Below are 24471 nucleotides of genomic sequence, written 5' to 3'. Positions count from 1 at the left end.
CTGTGCAGCCATTGACCTGCAATGAGATGCTCTGGAAGGAAACTGATTCATTTGAAGCCTGCAACAAATCCATCCTAACTGGACCAAAAGTTTGCTATATATTTGGGTTCACAGACATATCTTTCTATTGGTAAGAAGATATGTATTTTCAATTTACTTTGCAAACTAGAATAGAGCATCATATGAGCTAAATAAAATCAAGATTTTGAGTTATTTCTAGGTCAAGTGTCTTGAAGCAATGGCAAATTATAATAGGGTTGAAGTGGGTGTTCGCCAAGGGCCCCCCAGCTTCAGGGGATCATGACCAGCCAAATAAATAATTGAGTTAAAAAAACCGTTTTTTTATTTTCACCACTGCTATTTTAGTTATACCTTATATGCTGAGCATAACACTTGTTTGCTTCTTTTTCTTACATTCTAAGTTCTTTGATAGGTACAGCTAGTAATTCCTGCTTATATTTGCAATGCTTACCACTTGCGCATGTGCAGTATCGGCCAGTGCCACTACCACTTGTGCATGTGCAGTATTGGCCAGTGCCACTACCACTTGTGCATGTGCAGTACTGGCCAGTGCCACTACCACCTATACATGTGCAGTATAGGCTGGTGCCATTACCACCTGTACATGTGCAGTATAGGCTGGTGCCACTACCACTTGTGCATGTGCAGTATAGGTCAGTGTCACTACCACCTGTACATGTGCAGTATAGACTGGTACCACTACCACCTGTGCATGTGCAGTATTGTCCAGTGCCACTACCACTTGTGCATGTGCAGTATAGGATGGTTCCACTACCACTTGTGCATGTGCAGTATAGGCTAGTGGCACTAATACCTGTGCAAGTGCAGTATAGGCCAGTGCCACTACCACTTGTGAATGTGCAGTATTGGCCGGTGCCACAACCATCTGTGCATGTGCAGTATTGGCCAGTGCCACTACCACCTGTGCATGGGCAGTATAGGTCAGTGTCACTACCACCTGTACATGTGCAGTATAGGCTGGTGCCACTACCACCTGTACATGTGCAGTATAGGGTGGTGCCACTACCACTTGTGCATGTGCAGTATAGGTCAGTGGCACTACCACCTGTGCATGTGCAGTATAGGCTGGTGACACTACCACCTGTACATGTGCAGTATTGTCCGATGCCACTACCACCTGTGCATGTGCAGTATAGGTCGGTGCCACTACCACCTTTACATGTGCAGTATAGGCTGGTGCCTCTACCATCTGTGCATGTGCAGTATAGGCCAGTGTCACTACCACTGGTGCATGTGCAGTATAGGCTGGTGCCACAACCACCTGTGCATGTGCAGTATTGGCTGTTTGCCACTACCACTTGTGCATGTGCAGTATAGGCGTGCCACAACCACTTGTGAATGTGCAGTATAGGCCGGTGCCACTACTACCTGTACATGTGCAGTATAGGGTTGTGCCACTACCACTTATGCATGTGCAGTATAGGCCTGTGCCACTACCACCTGTGTGTGTTTAGTATAGGCTGGTGCCACTACCACCTGTACATGTGCAGTATTGGCCGATGCCACTACCACCTGTGCATGTGCAGTATTAGCTGGTGCCACTACCACTTGTGGCTGTGCAGTAGAGGCTGGTGCCACTACCACTTGTGCATGTGCAGTATAGGACAGTGCCACTACCACTTGTGCATGTGCAGTACTGGCCGGTGCCACTACCACCTATACATGTGCAGTATTCGCCGATGCCACTCCCACTTGTGCATGTGCAGTATAGGCCGGTGCCATTACCACCTGTACATGTGCAGTATAGGCTGGTGCCAGTACCACCTGTATATGTGCAGTATAGGCTAGTGCCACTACCACTTGTGCATGTGCAGTATAGGTCAGTGTCACTACCACCTGTACATGTGCAGTATAGACTGGTGCCACTACCGCTTGTGCATCTGCAGTATTGTCCAGTGCCACTACCACTTGTGCATGTGCAGTATAGCATGGTGCCACTACCACTTGTGCATGTGTAGCATAGGCTAGTGGCACTAATACCTGTGCAAGTGCAGTATAGGCCAGTGCCACTACCACCTGTGGATGTCCAGTATTGTCCAGTGCCACTACCACTTGTGCATGTGCAGTATAGGGTGGTGCCACATTGTTATATTTATTAAATTATATATTATTATATATTGCACATATTTATTATATTTATTATACATAAATGTATTTGATGTATTTAATACTGCCTTTTCCTTGTTTTAGTGAGAGAAAATAGTTGTTTATTATTACATATATACAGTGTGGTTTTGATTTATGTTTTTATATATTAAATGAATATAATACATAATACACATATGTGTTTAACATTTTAATATATTTTAATATATTTAGTAGTTTGTGGTAGCAATCATTTTCTGTGTTAAATGACACTTTTTTGTCAAATTACCTATTTTTGTTTTGTGAAATTAGGTAATTACCCACATCCATTTGTTGCCTTAATGAACTAATTTACCTAATTTACCTTGTTACATTAATTGTTGAGGTATATATAAGAAGGCTTGATGATGTATGTCTTTATTCTGAAGAAGTCTCAATCTATCTGTTTAATGAAGGATTTGTTATTATATATTAGTTTTATGTTTCGTGTTTAACTGTACATTAAATCTATTTAAACTTTTATTTATTTTTGGTTGATTTTTCGAAAGTTTGGTTATTTTATTTATTTATTTACTTTTACATTTACTTAAAACTAAATAAATAAGTAGCCACCCATGATCCTCTGCACAGTGCTAATACTTTCAGCTCACTGGCTTCCCATGATTCTTCAGGAAACCAATGCGTAGAAAGCCAGGAAATATTATTTATTAATCCTTTGTTGACTGGGTTAGCCCTACAAGGTTAGTGGTCTCATTTCAGGGGAAAACAAGGTGATATATATACTACAATGGAAAATCTGGACAGAGTATCAGGAAAACTTCCCCCTACTCTTTTTGATTGGTGCTTTTGAATCTTTTACATCCACATGACCTATCAACAACAAAAGGAGATGAGACATCGGTTTAACATCTCATGCAAATGATGACACATTCAGGAGTAGAGCACCCATTAATACTACACTGCAGTATCAGCAGTCCAACCATTAATACTACACTGCAGTATCAGCAGTCCAACCATTAATACTACCCTGCAGTATCAGCAGTCCAGTCAGCTGGTGTGGGAATAGAATCCACAGCCTTCGTTTTTTCTACCACCAAAATCATGTAATGTATGCTTTCTTTATGCCACTGACAATGTATATTCGATAGTACAGTGGAGAGCCAGGGATGGTCTTAATAATGTGAGGTAAGTATATTATTATTTTTTTCTAGTCATGGCAGGCAACCATATATAATAATGCTGACAAATGCAGTCTGGGGAACTGCAGCATAACTGTCAACTGTCTTTGATTTTCTAGAACATCCCAGTTTTGCCTAATATTTTTGCTTTGTCCTTTATCAAACTTTAGGCTTTCTGCTGAACTACTAAGAGTTAGCATCAATCAGTAATGTTCGACATTCGAGGTTCACACCTCTTATTCTGCAGAAAATGCATGTTGATGTACAACCTGTTGCTCTGTTGATTGTATAAGTGAATATAGTAATGCTTAAAATTCATCCATAATTACTTTTTACTGTGTCTCTGATTCTTAAGTGCAACTGTTTAGAGCTATGGATTGCATAAGATGTCTGAGAATGAAAGCAGCTTGTTGTTTGCTATATTTAATGCCTGCAGTAGTTCCTGGACACTGTTTGACTGCAAAAATATCGGTCTCTATGGGACTAATGTATGCTTGTATAAAATACATTGGAATATTTATTTTCTATTGAGTCTTTGCATGAAGAAAAGTTGAAACTGAGCTTGCTGTCACAGAATATCACTTAATTTGCCTCCACGGTGGTGCAGCGGTTAGTGTTGTTGCCTCACAGCAAGAGGTTCCCTGGTTTGATCCTCAGCTAGGGTGCCTTCTATGCCGAATCTGCATGTCCTCCCTGTGGTCGCGTGGGTTTCCTCCGGGTGCTCCGGTTTTCTCCCACATCCCAAAGACATGCTGTAGGTGGATTGGACACTCTAAATTGGCTCTAGGTGTGAGTGTGTGTGTGTGTGTGTGTGTGCCTTCTGTGGAAGGTTGGGCACCAGGCTGGCAACTCGACACTGTAAAACGCCACTGCCAATCATGAGCAGACATGTGATCCGCTGTGGCGACCCCTAACTGGGAAAAGCCGAAAGAAGAAGAAGTTTGGTCTGTGCCTCATAAAATTTTTGTTATATAGTAAATCACTGAGGATTACAGTTGCTAAACGGGGGAGGGGGAGCTGGCTGTGGATAAAAGCATCTTACCATCTTATTTTCTTATTTTCTTATTTTAAAACCTGATTTTACAGGACTCATGCATTTGTATGAAATTAATTGGATTGCAGTTAACACAAAGGACTAAACCTCTGAGCTGCTAATGAGTTGATTCCTGTGCCTGGGGTACAGTGTTCGATTCTTTCTACCTTCATTCCCATACTATGTAACTCTTCAAGGAAAAAACTATCTTACACTTGTTGAAGGTTTACCACTAGAAAAGTGAAGCAAAATAAGAAAAAGACCTCTGGTATTCCACCACAGCAAAAATCCACCATGATAAAGTCCTGTGTCAAACAGCAAGCAAATTTAATGAAAAAAGTAAAACAGCATCGAAATTCCATAGTGATAAAACGATAAGTGCTTTCGGCTATTTAGCCTTCTTCAGATCGTTATCTTTTGGTAGCAATGCTTAGTATTTATACCAAAAACTAACCAATAAGGTTTAAAATCAATTGACTTCTAAACCAATCATGTCAATTCATTCTTAGTCTTTGTTAGAATATCCAGTAATCTTTCTTTGCACTACTAAGTAGCCAATAGCTATGATTTAAAATTGGCGCCAAAATTATGCTAATATACTATGTTGGCCCATCCTACTTCAGCTATATGCTAATACACACTTCTCTGCCTAGTTTTTTACTGGCTATAAGTGCCGATGGGCCAACATAGTATATTAGCATAATTTTGATGAAGATGCATTTTTTGGCATTAAGCTTAAGGCCGTGGTTTCAACACCAGTCATTGGTCTTAGTGAGGCCTTTCTGTAGGATGTCTGCATCACTTGGGGAGTTAATAATAGCTCCCAGCTTGCAGTCGTCTGCAAATTTGGTCAGCCAGAGTCACTCCATGTTGACCTGGTCTTCTGATAATTAGATGTCAAACAGGAGAGGACCCAAGACTGATCCCTGTGGGACTCCACTCGTGACTGGTTGGCAGTCTGACTTGGAGTCTGCTACTTTCACACTGTGTGTTCTATCTGTCAGCCAATTTGCAACCCACCTAACGATATGGGGGTTGATGCCTAGTTTGGTGAATTTATCAATAATTCCTGAGTGAGGAATGGTAACAAAGGCCTTGGCCAGATCGAGGTAGGCTGTATGAACTGCCTTACCTTCATCCACTGCTCTGGTGACTGACTCAAAGAAGTCAACCAGGTTGAGCAGGCATGATCTACCTTTCACAACACCAAATTGTGTGGGATCTAGAGTTTGGAGATTCCCTATATCCTTGTTAATTAGGTCCATGATGATGCACTCCATAGCCTTACATATCAGACTTGTCAAGCTAATGTGGCAATAATTTTCAGGGTCTGTAGTCGCTCCTCCTTTATGGAGAGGGATGACTGTAGCAGTGCATTATTCGGTAGGGACAAAGCCTGAGGTGAGGCTGTGAGTGAACAGAGCACACAGATATGGTGCCAGTTCACTTTGTAATTAATGTAGAACACAGCCAGAGATATTGCCAGGTCCCATGGAAGCTGTATTCTTGGCCTTAGACAATGCAGCTTTAATCTGTGCTGCAGTAATGCAGGGTGTCTGGCATTCTTCCAGTACTGAGATTGGTCCTTTAGGGGCAAGAGAGGAGTAAAGTTGGCACTGAATCTGTCGGCCAGTATGTTGGCAATATCTGTTGGCTCAGTATAGGAGGTACCATTGTGCAGTAACTCAGAGCAAATCTTGGTATTACCATGGAGATTCTTGATATAACTAAAGAAGGCTTTGTGGTTGTTTTTAGTGTCTGCTGCAATTCTGTCTTCATAGCTGGCTTTGGAGGTTTTGATGAGGGATCTCAACTTTTTTAAGGATAATAAGGAAATTTTTCCAGTCTTGGGATTTCACCCTTTTCTGCAACCGTTTCTTTCTTCTGTTGTAGAGTTTATTAATGGCAGGGAGCCACCAGACTGGCTTCCTTTTTTTGGAGGAGAGCATCTGGGTTCTGTTGGGTATGGCTAGTTCCATGCATTTATGTATTTGTTTGTACAGTGCACTGGTGTATGATCTGGCAGTCATGCATCTATTTTCCTTTGGCATGTGTGCCATGAAGTTAGCCACCTCTGTTTTTAGGACTCCAAAGTCAGCTTTGGCGAAGTTTTTCATAGTGGATACCTTTGCAGGGGGTGTGGGTGAGATGTGGATTTCCATGGTGATTAGTTTGTGGTCGAATCTAACCATGAAAGAATTGATTATTGGTGTAGAGCAATGGTTGCCCATGTTAGTAATAACCAGGTCAAGGATGTTGCTTCCTCTAGTGGGGGTAAGAATGAGCTGGTCCAGGGCATTGGAACTGATGAATTCCAGGAAGTTTTGGGTCAGTGCATTGGTGGTTGAGTAGTTTTCCCAGTTGATGGAGGGTATGAGAGTGTTGGGTTGGACCTTGATAGATTCCAGGGTGCTTAGGAACATGGAGTGAGAGTCTAGGGACATGGTTGGGGACCTATAGCAGGCTATGACCTGGATCGCAGTCTTACCCAATGTTAGTTGTACCTGAAGTATCTCAGATGCATTATGCTGGGCTACTAGTCTGTAGGTGTGCATATCCTTTATGAATATGGAGACACCACATGCCTTTGGAGCTTCGGTCCATGTTTTGGGGCTGAAGGGTGTGGAATGAGTTATAGCCTGGTTGCACAGGAGTGCATTCTGCCACTTTAAACCAGGTCTCTGTTACAGCACAAATGTAGATGTTCTCCATTTTGAGGAGTGCTTCGAGTGAGTGTATCTTGAGATTTAGACTTCTAGCATTGAGCAGCATGACCCTCAGATTGCATTTATTTATCACTGCTATGGTGATAAGTTGGTCTTTAGAACACCACCTGAAAAAGGCACTATATGGGTGGCAAGAGTCTTAGCCAGTACCCGGAAACCCAGAGGTGACAGATGCAAGCCATCTCTGGCAAAGTATTGAGGTCTGTCAGTCATGTCATCCCAAGCAGACAGATACTGAATCCACTCAGAATGACACCAGAAACATAGCCAATTCTTGAAGTCATTAATTTTTTGTCTGTACTGTGGTATAATTCTGGGTGATGGTAGGATACTGCTCAGGGCTAATGTCATACCTGCCTGGGCCACATAATCTGAGAGCTCCACCATGTCTCTTTTCATGTAGTCAAGGGAGGTGCATCTCAGGTCATTCACACCCACATGGACAATGACTGAGTCATACTTGTACTTGTTGTGGAGTAATCTGACTGCATGTGTTATGTGTCGGATTCTGGAACCTGATAGATAACTGACTGTTACCTTCTCCTTATTCAACCTATTGAGTGGGACATCTGTGTGCCTCACTATTGAGTCACCTATGATTAGTGTATTGGGCAAGGTGTTTAGCCTTAGGGGTTTAGGTTGAGGGGCACACTGTGGATGTGAGCTATGTGTCCTGTGGTCATCATCTTTTATCTAAATTAGAAGAGATGCACAGAGCAAAGTGGTTACAACTGCTGGGTGGTGGTTTGAGCTGTCTCTGGATGAAAGTAACTTACTCTCTTGTTTGCTCATTTTGAACTATCTGTCTTTGCAGCGCTAGTATGTACTTGGTTAAATACATATTATTTTTACCACTATCAAACATCTGAGTTGTACACAGTCAACAATGGTCTACAATTGCTGAGTATGGAGGCTGTGTGTAGGGGAGAACATTTGACTCTGGCTGTCATGATTAGGTGAAACAGTGATTAGTCTAGCTTTGCAGTTCTACGTGCAGTAGAGTAAAGTAATTTAGGATACTTTATTGTGGATGTTTTTATCACATTCAGACATGTGAAGTGTATGCATTCAAGTAGCTGCAATTAATGGGTACAGACATCAGGGTATAGAATGACAAGAGATCAAATTAGCTTAAACCAGGGCAGTGAGTGTAAAAGAAGCAAAAGACTAAGAGCATTTATGCCCGGCGTGACACCCCCGCATTGGCCCAGTAATCAAGGAGCCTCAATCCTCACCACTAGTACCAGTGAGGGGCATGCACATTGGGAGGATGACAAGTGCACATACAGTAAAGTACAATTTCCCTTAAGAGCACACAGAGACCATAGTCAGTCTGGGGCTGGATTCCCAATAAGACTCCCCACTGGCACAGCTATAGGGTTAAGATCTCAGCTGAGTGGTCAAGCCTAAACCTCCAGCACCCTCTCTGTCCAACCAGTGCTTTGTGTCCCTGCCCGAGTCATTGACACACACACACACACACACACACACACACACACACACACACACACACACACACACACACACACACACACACACACACACACACACAAACTTTGAGATTTCATTTATATATAAACAGACAGACACTCCTGGTGAAGGGTGGCCAGGGTGTGCTAGCTAAGCCCCCTTCTGCCCAGACTAAGACGTAGTTATCACTGCCATCAACCAGCTCTTTATCAGGTACTATAAGGCCGTTACAAAGGGCTGACCAATTCTACTGCGTAATGTTACTATTATTAGTACCAACCTATGAACTTATGAACCTATGAACATATGAAACTATTATCCAAATTGTAAGTGTGACCAAGACTTGCAAGGCTATTTAAAAGTGGCCTGTACAGTGTCACCAAATACATATGCAAGTATGCTAAGAGCTTAATATCTCTAACAAACCAGCCACAATTAAAAGGTTTAAATATATTTAATAATAAATAATAAAAGAACAAGACAATGCTCAATAACTCAATACAGTGACAGCAGAGTTCAGAGTTACAGGAAATACTTTAAAACAACATTGCAGGATAGTCTCAAATAAATACAGAAAACATCTAAACTAATCCTACTATATTCCTATCTATCTCTAAGAGAAATACTATACCTAAATCTTACTTACAGAGCAAGGCAAAAACAGATGAGAAGTGCTGAATGGATGTTTCTAGATCCAAAACAATATACAAAATGCCCAGACTTTCTCTGAGAGATAGTTCTTAAATTCATAAACTCATAAACAAAGACATAGGGGACTTGCAGACATTGGACCCGACCCAGTTTGGCTTTGTCAAGGGCAGATCATGCCTTTTGAACTTGGTCGACTTCTTCGAAACAGTCACCAAGGCCATTGATGAGGGAAAGGCAGTCCATACAGCCTACCTTGACCTTGCAAAACACAATACCCCACTTGGGTATTATAGAGAAACTTACCAGCTTAAATGTAAACCCATATGTCACAAGATGGGTTGCAAACTGGCTAAAGGACAGAACCCACAGGGTTAGAGTTGCTGGCACCATGTCAGACTCCAAGCCGGTCACAAGTGGTGTCCCACAGGGCTCAGTCCTTGGGCCCCCTGTTGTTCGGCATCTACTTCTCAGAAGTACAGGCAAACATAGGAGGACTATGGCTGACAAAGTTTGCAGATGACTGCAAACATAGTGGAAAGTACATCGGACACAGATATCCTTCAGAGGAGTCTCACGGAAACTGATAACTGGTGCCAGAGCCATGGCCTGAAGTTAAATGCCAAAAAATGTATAGTCATACCCTTCGGGAAAAACAAGGTAACCCCAAGCTACCATGTAGGTGGCAATCCATTAAGCACAGAAGAGGTTATCAGGGACCTGGGGACCCAGGTTGACAGTGGCCTTTCTTTTGACACTCACGTTGCTAAAGTGGTTAGAAAGACCTTCTACATTGCCCACCTGATCATGAAGGGATTCACATCCAGATCAAGTGAGGTCATTGTTCCCCCGTACTCTTCACTTATCAGACCAATGATCGAGTACAATGCCCCATTCGGGATGTATCTCACCCGACACCTGCAGCAATTGGAGAGACCCCAAAGTTCCTCACCAAAAGGATAAAGGGACTCCAAAATCTGTCATATGCTGCCAGACTGAAGAAACTCCAGCTCTATTCAGTCGCATACCGCCTGCTCAGAGGTGACCTGTGCCTGACATACAAGGCCATGTCCAACCCGGAATTAATGGACATGCTCCACCTCAAAAAATCCAAATCTACCAGATCCACTACTTAAACCTTAGCACGGATATAAATAGGACATGCTGGATGGATAGATTTGTCACCCAGAGACTCCCTATGCTGTGGAATAAAATCCCAGTCCATGTGAGGCAGAGCACCTCGCTGGCTCTGTTCAAGAGAAATCTTGACCGGTGGATGGGAGATCGTAGGTTTACCCTGGGAATCATCTCTGTGTCACTGCTGGACAGAGGCACAACAAACTAATGGGCACAGTATTTTAAGCCACAAAACTTTGGGCTAGGCTTATAAATGCCTTAGGGCAGATAGCCTAGTATAAACCTATGAACCTATGAACCTAATATCAAAACATCACTGCTGGGTCAGCTGGATAACATCACTATTTGTCACCTGCTTCAGTTCCCAGGCTAACAGATACCAACAGAATTTAACATTTATCTGTGAACAAATACTTATCTCTGAGAAGTTTGCCTAGACCTGGAAGTTGTAGAACAATTAACACTTTTACATTTGAAACCTAATAATTATTTCTGTTTCCAGACAATAGGAAAACCTCTAGCTGTAGACATCCTGTCTTCTTGCTGTATTAACTAACTTTCTAGCAGATTGTAAAACTCTTTACTTTTCAAATTATTTTCTTAGGGTTTTGCAAGTTAACTCTGTATGTTCCAACTTCTGCTATTAATTAATAAAGTTTATATACATTTCTGTTCTTTTCCATTAATGTACACTCTGGTTATAGTCTTGAAGCTCAGTATATAACATACAGTTCAATACACAATTATGCACCAGTAGTTTAATATACACATAACATATAGTTCTCTTACATTTGTAAGACAAGCCTATGGATCATATTAATATTCACAAAGGACGTGATTATTTACAAAATTCCAAACAGCTGGGCTGGCAGTGTCACATTTCTATATATATATATATATATATATATATATATATATATATATATATATATATATATATATATATATATCTCTTAATATTTGCAAGTGACATATAATTAAAAATTCCAGCTAGCTGGGCTGGCAGCATTTTAGTTTATTGCACATGGTCCACAGATAAGTGCATGTGGGTGACGGCATGGTTTGAAAAACATCCCATGGCCCAAGATGAACTTAATCTACACTGTCTTCAAAGTAGCACATCTGGTTGAAAATGCAATCCTAATAGTGACTTATGCCAGTTACGTAGCTGTGTACCTAAATTCGCTCTGCAAGAGGGCACTGTGCTATTTTTGCTAATTAACTACCACAGAGACAAGTAAACAAGCTAAAAACATAGAAACAAGAAAGTAAGTGACTATTTCCCTTGCATGTAAAACTGATTGCCCTGCAGTACAACTAATAATAATAAGAGACTTCAAAATAAATTGAAGTTTCCCAGTGCTGTTTCTTTCCTGTCTTGAGAAAATAAGTCTGCACACCCATGTTACAGTCCATGTTGTTAGTGAATGAACTTAGTTAACCTGAAGTGAATTACCCAAATTAGTAACTGACACATGACATTGATGTTACCGAATTCTTAACTCTGTGTTTTGCTTAAGTGTTTGCAGAACTAAAATAAATAAAGGAGAAACTAATCAAAAATCTGCCTCAGACAGTGATGACTACAGACCAGAATTTAGAGAGAATACAGGATGATATAGAAATATACTTGATTACTTTTAAAAATCAGGCCATGCAAGAGAGATGGGACAAATATAGACTATGTTATGAGGAAAAGAAAACGTTTGTCTAGGACAGGTGTTACTCCTGAAGTGCAAGCTACTAAATTTCTGCACTTTTAATGTCAACAAAATGGTAAGAGCCCAAATGCATGCTGTTAAACATATTGTTAAACTGTGACTAGAACCCGAATCTAATAGCTAAACAGAAATGATAGAAATGCTTATTGTTGATAGATTTAAATGAGCATTCCCTGTTAATACAAGAAATTTGTCATACCAGAGTGATCCCAAAAGGTTCAGATGAGCTCATTAGTGTCGATGAACATGTTATAGCAAATGATGTTTTATTTAAAACTGAAATGTGTCTGTCTACATCTAATTCAGTTGTAAACAAGTCAGCACTGGCCTTTTAACAAAATATGCCTGCTATTACTGAGCCAAAGTGTTATAGGTGTGGGAAAAAATGTCCTATGCAAATGTCTGAAATGCATGTTAAGAAAAACAATATTCATGGACTATGATAAAATAAATGTAAAAGCTTTACAATATGTACTGTGTTGCTGTGCAAAGACTAAATTAATTACATGCACATGACTCGTGAAATGTAAAAAACTACAATGTTACTGGATTCAGGCAATATGGTTACTTTAACAAAATGTTCCTATGTGTGCAAGCATAAACTTAATAACAAGCTGAAGTAGACGTAATTTGTGTTTGTGAAGACAAAAATGAATATGTAATCACATTTACAGGGTTTCAGACCATCTTGGGAAATATATGTCTTATAGGTTCATAGGTTCATAGGAAGACCCAAGAAAATTATTTTCCTGTACCCCTGTTGAGCAGAGCCACAGAAGTGATCCCTGGGGTGAATTTCCCATTTCCCATCCAATCATCAAGATTTTTCTTGAAGAGTGCTAATGAGGAGCTCTGTTTGACATAGATAGGTAGTCTGTTCCAGAGTATGGGAAGTCTCTGGGACAGGAATCTATCCCTCCAGCATGTCCTGTTTATTGTAGTGACAAGGTTTAGGTCCCTAGAGCATGTACCTCGGAGGGATTGGGATTTCTTTAAGTGGAGCATGTACAACAGCTCTGGGTTTGACATAGCTTTGTATGTTAGGCAGAGTTATGTGATGGAGTAAAGCTGGAGTTTTTGAGATGGTCCATCTGTTTGAGGCCAGTAATCCTCTTTGTGAGGTATTTCTGTGGTCTTTCCAGTTGTTGTAGATGTCTTGTGAGCTACATACCAAACTATAATGGGTCTAATGAGTGATGAGTAGAGGTGAACAATGACCTCTTTTTTTCTGGATGAGAATCCTTTTGTGATGAGAAGGATTGCCATGTAGAAGGATTGCCGGACCACTGTGGCGATGTGATTATCAAAGGAGAGACTACAGTCCACCTGTGTCCCAAGGTCTTTTATCACATTTTCAGCATTAAGTAGACTACTAGCTATGTGGTAGTTCATGGGTACAAAGTTTTTACCAAAGGGCATGACAATACACTTTTTGGCATTGAGCTTCAGGCCATGGCTTTGACACTAGGTGTCTGTCTCAGTGAGGCCCTTTTGTAGTTTGTCCACATTGTTAGGAATTTTGATTATGGCTCTTAGTTTGCAGTCATCTGCAAACTTTGTTAGCCAAAGACCTTCTGTGTTAGCCTGCACTTCAGAGAAGTAGATACCAAACAGGAGAGGAGCCAGGACTGAACCCTGTGGTACTCCACTTGTCACTGGTCTGAAGTCGGATTTGGAATCGTTGTACCTGCATTAATTCATAATGATACCTGGGAAGGATTTTTAGACAGGAGTTTAATTATTTTGTATTATCAGCAATATATTTATCTGTGGGTACAAATAAGCTGGCTTAATATTTTTTGTCTCCTAACATACTGTACTGTTCTAGAAAGGGGGCAAATAAGTTTTGGGCTAAGTTATTTTCACACAACATAATAAAGATGGTTACATTGCACAGAAGACAAACCAGTAGGCCTGTCTGTAACTTGGATCTGAGAATAAAAAAGCCTATCCAGGATCACTGTTATACAGGATTCACAAAAAATGTCACATTTTTCATAGTATCCAATAGCATACCTTGCAGTTTCTTGTGATTATGGTCAGATTTGTCAACTATGGAATCCATTGTTACATTCAAATTACCTTCCAGTATTATCCGGTCATTATGCCTATTAACCATCTTAGCGATTTGAAAAACAATGCAAAAAAATAGATGAGTATCAGCGTTAGGCTCATACAATGTGCCCTAAAATTAAGCAATCAGATGAAGTTTTCACTCTAACAACAGATCATTTCCTGCATTTCACGTTTTGTATCCTTAGGGGTCCATCCTAGGTTCTTTTTTTTTAAATATAGCTATACCTCTTTTGTATGTAGATACTAAATTGTGACTTAAAACAGTTTAATGCCTTTTAGTGATGTTCAGTTCACAGTTTTATAAGGTTGTGCCTCCCAGTTCAGTTATATAAGGTTGGTATGCTATATTTTTATGAATAAAGCACAGTCGCTCATCCTTATCACACATTTCTGGTTCATTCCCATGTCTCAACAACTATTTAAAAGTAAAAAATAAGCATTTGAAAAAGTTAAACCATGAAGAGCTGTTAATAGGATATTGAGGGAAATGACCAGATCTTGTATCAAAATAACCATGTTGCCCAATTGGTAAGAATGGATTCCTCACGATGATTTATATAGCATGTGACACTGGAGTTGTCTGTGAATATTCTACAAAATTCCCTGCTTCATACATTTGTGACAAACTCCACCGCCATTTCTTTACACTCATACATAACTTTAGGTGAGTGAGAAATAAAAGTCCAAACAGGGTTCCCTGACAAGAACTTGAAAGCCATGTTTTCAAAAGATGTAGGTTTGACTCCAAAAAGAGTGATAATTCAGCAGATAAAAATCATACATTTACAAACTATAAGTCTGACACTGCCCTTATCCAACACAGATGTCTGGAAAATGCATAAATGACAGAACTTTGCTCAGCATCACTTATATAATAAAATTCCGTTCCTCAATAAAGAACATAAAACACCTACAAGATTTAACCATAGCCTTAACTCAATACCTAACTTTAACATTAAAAGTGATCTTAAGTGTAAAACTAACCCTAAACATAACTTTAACCCTAACTATAAACCGAACACAGCTCTTCAAACTTTACCATGACCCGAATTCTAACCCTAGTCCTAAATCTAACACTAACCCTTAAGAAAAGGAAAGCCCCAACATTCTAATAATAACCCCATCCATTACAACATCTTTTTTACTTGGGTTACTTACCTTTGTACCACAAGTCATTTAATAATGTGCCATCTTTGCCAATGAACCTGTCAAGTTGAATTAATATTTGCAAAAAGTGACATTTAAATAAATGGCCTTGGAAAAATAGAAAAATAGCTTTTGAATGGATGTGTTTCAAAAATGGCGTATACCACCTCTGCACTGTTGATGAGTCTGTATGAATTCCTCAACCCAAGTCCAAAGTACCTGCCATCAAAACTGAAGAATGAGAGGAAGAAATCTAAGATTTTGCCTGCATTCACTTGAGTTGTCATTGCTATAGTGCAATTGCTTGACCAAAGGAGGAATCAGTGAGGTGGGATGCCCAAATAACAAGCACGAGCCCAAAACTGCAGCAAATTAATACGAAGGAAATTAAATCTAGTGATCTTTTTATGGTGCAGTGGCCCTAAGGTTGTATATAATAATTGGGGGCAGTCAGGGGGTGTAGCCCCTTGCATCCATGTGCATTAGCACTCTATTTTGCTTCAGTCTCTTTTTCTTGGTTCCTTTGAGTTTGCTCTTCCAGCTATAGTTTGAGCATATTAGATATGGAGTCTAACAAACCATCATGTCTGAGGAACATATTAATTGATCCAAAAGATTTGTAAGGTAATGTTGAATTTTCCACAAATATTAGCTGGCAATGTCAGCCATTGTGAGACTGACTTGCATCATATGGCCCAGTATGATGAAGAAAAAAAAAGACCCTTGCTGTTAGTGTAGATTTACCTGGAATTCAATGTTGAACAGATTAAAATTTTGCAGCATTTTATCAAATTATTGTGTAGGATTAGGGCTGTTGGTAGAGTAAGTGGAAAAATGGAAGCCATGATAAAAGTGCCAAAATAAATGACAAGGGAATGGCAGCTGGAACTTGTATTGCTACAAAGTCTAGGACCTTACTACTGCAGTTGAAAGATAAGTAGCTCATTCATCTAACAAGCTTTATCTCTGCATTCATTCATTATGGGGTGGGTTTTCTTATGTTTAGTTACTTGTTTTGTTGTTGTCTTAATGCCGATTTTGTTATTTATAATTTCATAGAAGTTTGTTGGGCAGCACAGTGGTGCAGCGGTTAGCATTGTCACCTCACAGCAAGAGGTTCTCCCTTTTGATTTTTGGCTAGGGTGCCTTCTGTGTGGAGTCTGTATGTCCTCCGTGGGTTTCCTCTGGGTGCTCCGGTTTTCTCCCACATTCCAAAGATGTGTCTGGAGCATTTGTCCCCTGGCCTCTGCTGAAAATGGACTCTGTCCCAGTTGGATTTTCCCAGTAAACAAATGTTAAATAAAACATGAATAAATTTTTTGCTGTCTTTCTACTTATCTGCCATTTTTTTTCATTCTACGTTTTTTTTTTGTAGTTATTTCTTCAACAAAGTTGTCATTTTTACTTTTAAATTTGCATAAATAATAAGGGCACTAGATTAAAAAAAAGCTTTATATCTCACACTTAAGAGAGAAGGAGTGAAAATGTAATAATATACAACAGTATTTATAGACAAATAGTACCTTAATGAGAAAAGAAACCAAGATCACAACAACAGTCATTTACAAACATATGAATTAAGTAACAGACAATCGTTTCAGGCACAGATTGTAATGATTTTAAAATACAGACAGTTTCTTTATAGAGTAAGAGAAAATTTGCATTCACACCTGAACTATTTTTGGTAATGGCTTCCAAAACCTTGTAATCAATTTTATGACAAAGAGCAAAATGGTTAACTATAAATGTTTTAGCTTCGGGTTTTTATGATTTCCCTTTTGGGCCCTGGTCTTAAATAATTTCTATAAGTAGTGCAGAGTGCAGGGAAATCTTAAAGTGCAAGCCATATGTTTAGTTTTTGAAGAATATCTCTGTCTATTTTCTACACTGATGCTGTACATTTTATCAACATTTTTAATAATATTATACACATACCTCTCAACCTCTTAGAGCAAGAATTGTAAACAAAGTCATATATAAAAGTGGGACAAAGGCCCAAAAATAGGGACAGTTTTTTAATCTCGCTCTTACAAACTTATAAAGTTGGTAAAATAACAGGTTTTGCATTAGCATTCTGAAGGGTATGAAGTCTGAAACTTAAATGCCTTTCATCATTTTCTAACTTCAGTCTTTACTGATTTGCCACTAGTTTGCCAGAAAACCACAATTTTCTGAAAATTGGACCAAAAATATGAGGCAAAAATCTGGACATTCTGCGAAAATTTGTACAGTTGAGAGGTATGATTATACAATACTCACAGGCACCACAGTAAAATGAGTAGGTCCCTATTAAATAAACAAAAAGTGGAAATGACGAAAGGCCAAATAAACGAAAAGGCCATTCCTTGAGATGAGTATTGTGGGGGGCATGCACCACCCACACCCCCCGCTAATTATATATACCAACTCCAAGATTGCACTACAGTGAAGAAAGGGCAAAATTTCCAGCCTTCACTGTACCATGATCTTAAAATAGCGATATTAAGGAATGGCCTTTTCATTTATTTGGCTGTTCTGCATTTCTACTTTTCGTTTATTTAATAGGGACCAAAATGAGTGGATATGTTTAAAAGAGTCATCCTTAGGGCTACTAAACACCATAGACTGTCAAAGACAGATTTAAAAATTAAAAAAAAATATTTTCCTATTTGTGTTAAATAGTTTAAACTTGTAAAAAAGGAACAAAAAACAAATGGATAAAAATAATGCAGGTTTACACCACTTTCACTGAAATAACATTGTGTTCTGTAAATCCACATTTATTAAATGCAATAGATAAGTGCTTTTGTTTTTATGAAAGTTTTAAAGACTTCATATAAAATATAACAAGTCAGCTACAAAATTTAAAAGCTAGTAAAGCATCGCATGATAATCTGCTGCTCAATTTCTTAAAGCCACAGTGTTACAACAGTAAAATATAATGGATCCATAAATATTACCAAGCAACGACAACTTGGCAAGTAATAACAGGATCAGAAATGTACTTCAAAAAATGTAAACATCCTAATTATTCACAGCCTTCTTCTCTACCCTCCCTTACTTAGTCAGCTACTTCAATTAACTCCAAATCTACATACATATAAGTACTTTTCTACTATAACCTTCTGTATCACAATGTCACTTATATATAAACTCACACCCTTCAGCCTCCTGTTACCCTTAACCCTCCTACTACAACTTACCCCACTTCAAATTAACAATGTCTACCACAAACCCACATCTATTACCTCCACTCAAAGACTACCTCCCAGCACCTTCTCTGACATATCACCTAACCTATACACAGCAGACATTTTCTGCTCTAAATTAAAATCTTCCCCCTAAAAGATAAAGTTAACATAAACCATACTTTCTACCATTGCCATAACACAAAAAAAGAAGAATCCACTACTATCCTACCAAAATAGTCCCAGCTAACCTTAAGCGGACATATCCATCCCAATCCAGGTCCCCTTTACTCATCTCCCAACACACATAGCCCCTACAAATATTTAAACCTAACTATAATTAACTTGCAAAGTATTAGAAACCAAATCCCTGACCTTCATGCCTGGGTAACACATAACAAGCCTGACATTATTACTGCTACGGAAACATAGCTAAAACCATACAAAAAAAGCTTAGAATTCCTATCCCTGGCTTTGCATGCCTATGCTCAGACAGGCCCTGTAAAAAAGGTGGAGGTATAGCATTGATATACCCTAACACCTTCAGTATAGTCTCATATAACAGAGCCATACCTAACTTCTCAACAGCAGAAATCTTAATAGCTTTCCTAAAAATGAATGAATGCAAAAACCTCTGTATCATAGTCCTGTATATTCCTCCTGGAAATAATATTCCCATACTAGATGAAAGCCTAGCTTGGACAGCCAGCAGCATAACTACTAAACAATAATTCTGGGTGATGTTGATATTAATTGGTTAGATTTCTCACAAAAACACTCTTACTCAAATATCAACCTCTATAACTACAGTCAGCTAATCACCAATATTACCTGACCAGTAAAAAGAACAACAATGGTACAGTCTTGGATTAGATCATGGTCTCTGACCCCAACAAAATATCCACTGCAGGAACTCTCCCAAATGGTATCAGTGGCCACTTACCTGAATTTATAATATGTAAAACCACCACAGCATTAAACATACACGACTATAGAAACACTAGAGTCTTATCCCATTTTTGCCCTACAACCTTTAACAATACTTTAAACTTCATTAAGTGGGATATACTTCTTTTAGATGAAGTGGTCGAATTTTTCATCTCTGTATTTCTTAACATCTTAAATAGCCTTGCACCTCCCTGGCTAAAATGAATAAAATCTAACCACACCACATGGCTTACTGGATCAACCAAGCAGAACATGGCCACCAAGGACAAAGCATGGTAACTTTGGCAAAAGCACAAAAACTCCTCTGACCTCATAACATACAGATACCTTCACAACTGAGTAAAGCACCTAGTTATTAAGGATAAAAAAGCTTTACAAAATCAACACAAAAAAAAATCTGAAACAATTCTGGTGCTCAATCAATAGCCTACTACACCCAGGATCAAACAATAACCCCTGTCCAAATCCAGAAGAAAAAAAAAACATAGAAATACCACACTCTTCAACATTTATAAACATCATAGCTAATCTCACCACCAACTTCCCTCAAAATCATCCTAATCTACCAAACCCACCCACTACAAATACCTCCTCTTTGCACTCACATAACTTCTCTCTAGCATCTGTCCCTACTGCCACAGTAACAAAACTACTTTTGACACTAAAACCATGCACTATTGTCCCTGACAACCTGCTCTCAAAATTCATGCAAAAAAGCAGCAAATTCCATTGCCTACCCTGTCAGCTTACTTCTTAATAGGCCCATTCATGAATCTTATGATCTCACCATTTGGAAAAAAGCATTTATTCTCCCACTTCACAAAGGCGGAGATAACACAGACATCTCAAACTTTTGCCCCATTGCCATCCATTCTCCTATCTCAAAGATCCTTGAAAAATGTACTCACAGTCAATTTCTTAACTATCTAGATGACAATAACCTACTGTCGGCAACCCAGCATGGTTTTAGACCTGGACATAGCACCACTACAGCTCTTATATCCTTCCTGGACTCTATTAATAGGTTCATAGGTGTTTAATTCAAGAGCTCATTTCAGTGGCAGATTGGCATTCCTAAGTGTAGCTAAAAGGAGATGGGGTATAAACTGAATATTTTTATAGAATATCTACTAACTTACAACAGAAGGGAATGCAGCCCTTTAAGCAGTTAACAGCTGTCCACAACCATTTCTACCACTTGGCATGAGTAATATAATACATATAGGGAAATTAAACCAGAAAGCCTATGGTCCATTTCAGACACATTTTAGGTGATATCATGAATGTATTATACAGGACTCTGAGGTGTTAACAACCTGTTTTCTGTAGCTAAGGTAGAGAATTTGATTCCTTCCACCTCCATCCGCCTGTGATGACTCTGAGCAGGTCACTGAAACTTTGTTACCCCTTAAAAAAGACATTTGTGTCCAGTGGCCTTACTTAATTAACAAAATGTGCATTTTACAATAGTTTCAGCAATAAAAAACAAACAGAGCTCCACAATGTTAGGTACTTTATTAAAGCAACAAAGCTTTTGGATAAATATATCTTTTTAGATAGTTTTCTGGATAGGAAGATTTAATTGTTGAATTTTAATTGATTACTATTTGATAGGTTTGACTGTGTCATGTGATGTATTAATTATTTGTACTTAAGTGTATTGGTCTTGAGTGATTTTTGTAAGACACTGAAGAAAGATAGTTTATCCGAAAGCTTTGTTGTTTTAATATTATTTAAATAGATGTGTATCTATATATCTTTTTAGATAGTTTTCCTGATAGGAAGATTTAATTATTGAATTTTAATTGATTACTATTTGATAGGTTTGACTGTGTCATGTGATGTATTAATTATTTGTACTTGTGTATTATTCTTGAGTGTTTTTTGTAAGACACTACAGAAGGATAGGTTCATAGGTTCATAGGTAGGTACTAGGCAATCTGCCCTACATAGGGCCTATGCAAGCCCAGCCAAAAATGTACCCTGGCTTTTGCCACCCAAGAAAATTATTTTCCTGTGGCACTGTCGAGCAGAGCCACAGAAGTGATCCCCGGGGTGAATTTCCTATTTCCCATCCAATCTGCCAATTATTTGGATAGTTTATCCAAAAGCTTTGTTGTTTTAATAAAGTACCTGACGTTGTGGAGCTCTGCTTGGTTTTTATTGCTGACGCTGTTTGTTCTGCGGCTCTCCACTTTAGCATCCTTGTTCACCTTTTTTAGAGACATTTTACAATAGTGTTAGAATCACTGAGTTAAATTAGGTGGCGAAGATGTAGGGTGGGGGGCAGAAAGATGAACTACAAATGCTCTCTCCAGGTGATGGGTAACAGATGCATCTGATGAAGAGGTGACTTAGTTTTTAATTCACAAGTTAGGATAGTAGGGCCAGGAGAATGACCAGTGGATTGGTGAGGGACAGTACAGATGGCCTTGTACTAGATTGTGGTGGGAAATTGAGATCTTACTTGTAGGATGGCATTCTAAATTTATTTATCAGTTTATATACTCATCCTGACACATGGGCATAAGCTTTGGGTAGTGACTGAAAATAGGAGATAAGCAAAACAGCTAGCAGAAATGAGGTTTCTTTGTAGCAGAGCAGACTGAAGAGCTTAGCTATCTGGAAGGACCTCAGAATACAACCATTACTAATCTGTGGTGGAAGGAGTCAGTGGAGCTAGAATGGGTACCTTGTGAGAAATTCCCTGGGGACCTCTTACATGAGGTATTCCAAGCACAACTTACATGAAAAAGACCATGCAGCACACCTTTGAACTAATTGGAGGGATTTTGTATCTCAACTTGCTTTAGAATGCTTGAAAGTCCTATACAATAAATTGGAAATGTTTCCTGGGGATAGAGATTTCTCGGCTACCCTGGTCAGCTTGCTACCACCATGTTTGTCACTGGAATAGCTGCTTTAGAAAATCATGATGAAGATAATGTTGGTAAATAAATAACTGTCTACACATAACTGGGAGATGAACCATACATAACAGTCACATGACAAGGACTAATCTGTCAAAAGCAAAGAGAATCATGTTTATTATGAAGGAAATAATCTAAAAAGGGACAGCACTTCAAACAAAATTTAGTAGGATGCCTTTCAAGCAGCCAAGAACAGAATAACTATAGAGTGCCAGGGATATAAAAACTTTTAGGTATCAGAATTGGATCAGTTTTAGTAACTATGCCATAGTTCTATAATCAGATATTCATTCATAAGTTTCAGGATCTAAGGTAATGCTAGGTAGCAGAAAAAAAAAACTGGAGGCCAGGAGCGGGTCTGAGCAACAAAACGAAATATAGGGAATAGCTAATGTCTTTTGAAATCAACTGTGTTTAATTAATGGAAGGTTGTAAAATGAATTCCTAGGGTTAAATACAAGCTCCATGAAGGCAATGAAGTGCTGCAAGTGTGTGTCAGTCAATGAAGTATACAGCAGATCAATTACCCCGAAGTATGAATGAGGGTCTTCAACATCCCTGCCTCCTTACACAAATCAGTCAGTACTTCATCACTAAAATCTAAAATGAGAAAGAAAATTTAAATAATGAGAAATTTTATAATATTGTCAAAAGATACAGTCTTGGAGTCTGGTATATATGGATGATAAAAATTAAAGCTTAACACCTCATTACATGGATATAAAACTAAATGATCCAATATTTTTTGTCACAAGCCCTTTTCATGGCAAGGAATATCATGGAGTTGAAATCTTCTCTTTTGTAAAAGTGAAGGAAATGCAGTGATTATGTAAGTGGTGTGGAGCAGAGCATCACAACAGTACCTTTTATTATATAGTATTTTCAGATTTGTAACATAATAAATCTGGTAATATGCTGAAAAATGAACACATTTTTCACTAAATTCTTTTATTGGGATTATTTAGGTATTCCATTACAAGGCTTAAGTAAGATGAGTAGTTATATTCTTTCATAAGGGCCAGTTAATTAATTATTATACATTGCTCTTTAGATTACATATCTTATACAGATAATTGAAATGATTAATGACAAATCAGATTACGATAACTACTAATGCAAATTTGCTGATATTCACTACTGATTATGACATTCTGCTAAGAAAATGCTTCTACAGAGCAGACTCATCAAACTAGCACACTTATTTGGAACAGTGAAACATCCTAATTATTTATTAGCAAACTAGATAAATAATTAGACAAAACCAAGTAAAAAATTAATCAGCTGACGACAGCTTATCCATTATGAAATGATAGCATTCTCAACTTTATATATGCTGAAGTCTTAAGCAGTTTGTCACATTGTTCAAAGTTTGTATTTTTTAAGTTGCCCTATTTTTGTTTTGAAGTTCTTATAACTAATGTTGTAAACTGTAATGCATTCTTCTTTTCCATTGTATAATATGTAAGACATTCTGTTCTTCCATGGGCATGGACAGATAGATACATAAATAGATATGTAAATAAGTGTAGAAATAAATAGATGATGGTATTTTAAACCAAGGGAAATCACAGCACTTGAGTTCAGATCAGAGTTCAGAATGGTCTCTACAAACCAGTATTCTTTTAATTTTACCAGTAGCCTACGTCATGAGCTCAGGCATGAATAACAGATAAAGTCACTAAGCAGCAAATTATGAAGCCTCCTTTTTATCATGGAAATAAAAATAAAGCTTTCTCTGCTATAAACCACTCAATATAAACTCTGCTATAAACCACTCAATATAAACTGTATTATAAACCACTCAATATAAAACATAAATAACAGTGAAGAGCTATACACAATTTTTTTCTCTTTCTGTAGCCTTTTTGCTTTTTCTCATCTTCAGAACAAAATGAATCAGAACTCAAGCTTAATGAATAATGTGATTGTGATATTTAACCTTAGAAGAAAGACGTTGAAGGACTTTAGAAGATAAAATGTAATTGTTAAGGTCATGGTAATCTGTTGAGAGATTACAGTAAGTCAGGGTAAAGTCCGGTTGTATAATTATAGTAAGAGGAGGTAAGATAACCTAGCCACAGAGCTGTACCCTTCAGGTTAACCACTTTATGAGCAGTGAACAAGATATACTGCAGATGACAGGGATTAGTTGTTGCATTATGTA

General features: G+C 38.5%; 1 protein-coding gene across 1 annotated transcript in view; it reads left to right on the top strand.

Annotated features, from left to right (window-relative positions):
- TAS1R3 (taste 1 receptor member 3) overlaps positions 1 to 24471 on the top strand; it is a 228669-nt gene that overhangs the window by 159175 nt on the left and 45023 nt on the right. The window lies entirely within an intron of this gene.

This window comes from Protopterus annectens, chromosome 2.part1, assembly GCF_019279795.1.
Source record: "Protopterus annectens isolate FY-2018-M chromosome 2.part1, PAN1.0, whole genome shotgun sequence".
In the NCBI taxonomy this organism is placed as follows: domain Eukaryota; kingdom Metazoa; phylum Chordata; order Ceratodontiformes; family Protopteridae; genus Protopterus; species Protopterus annectens.
The sequence above is the reverse complement of the archived record's forward strand: the minus strand, read 5'-3'. Positions and strand labels throughout refer to the sequence as shown.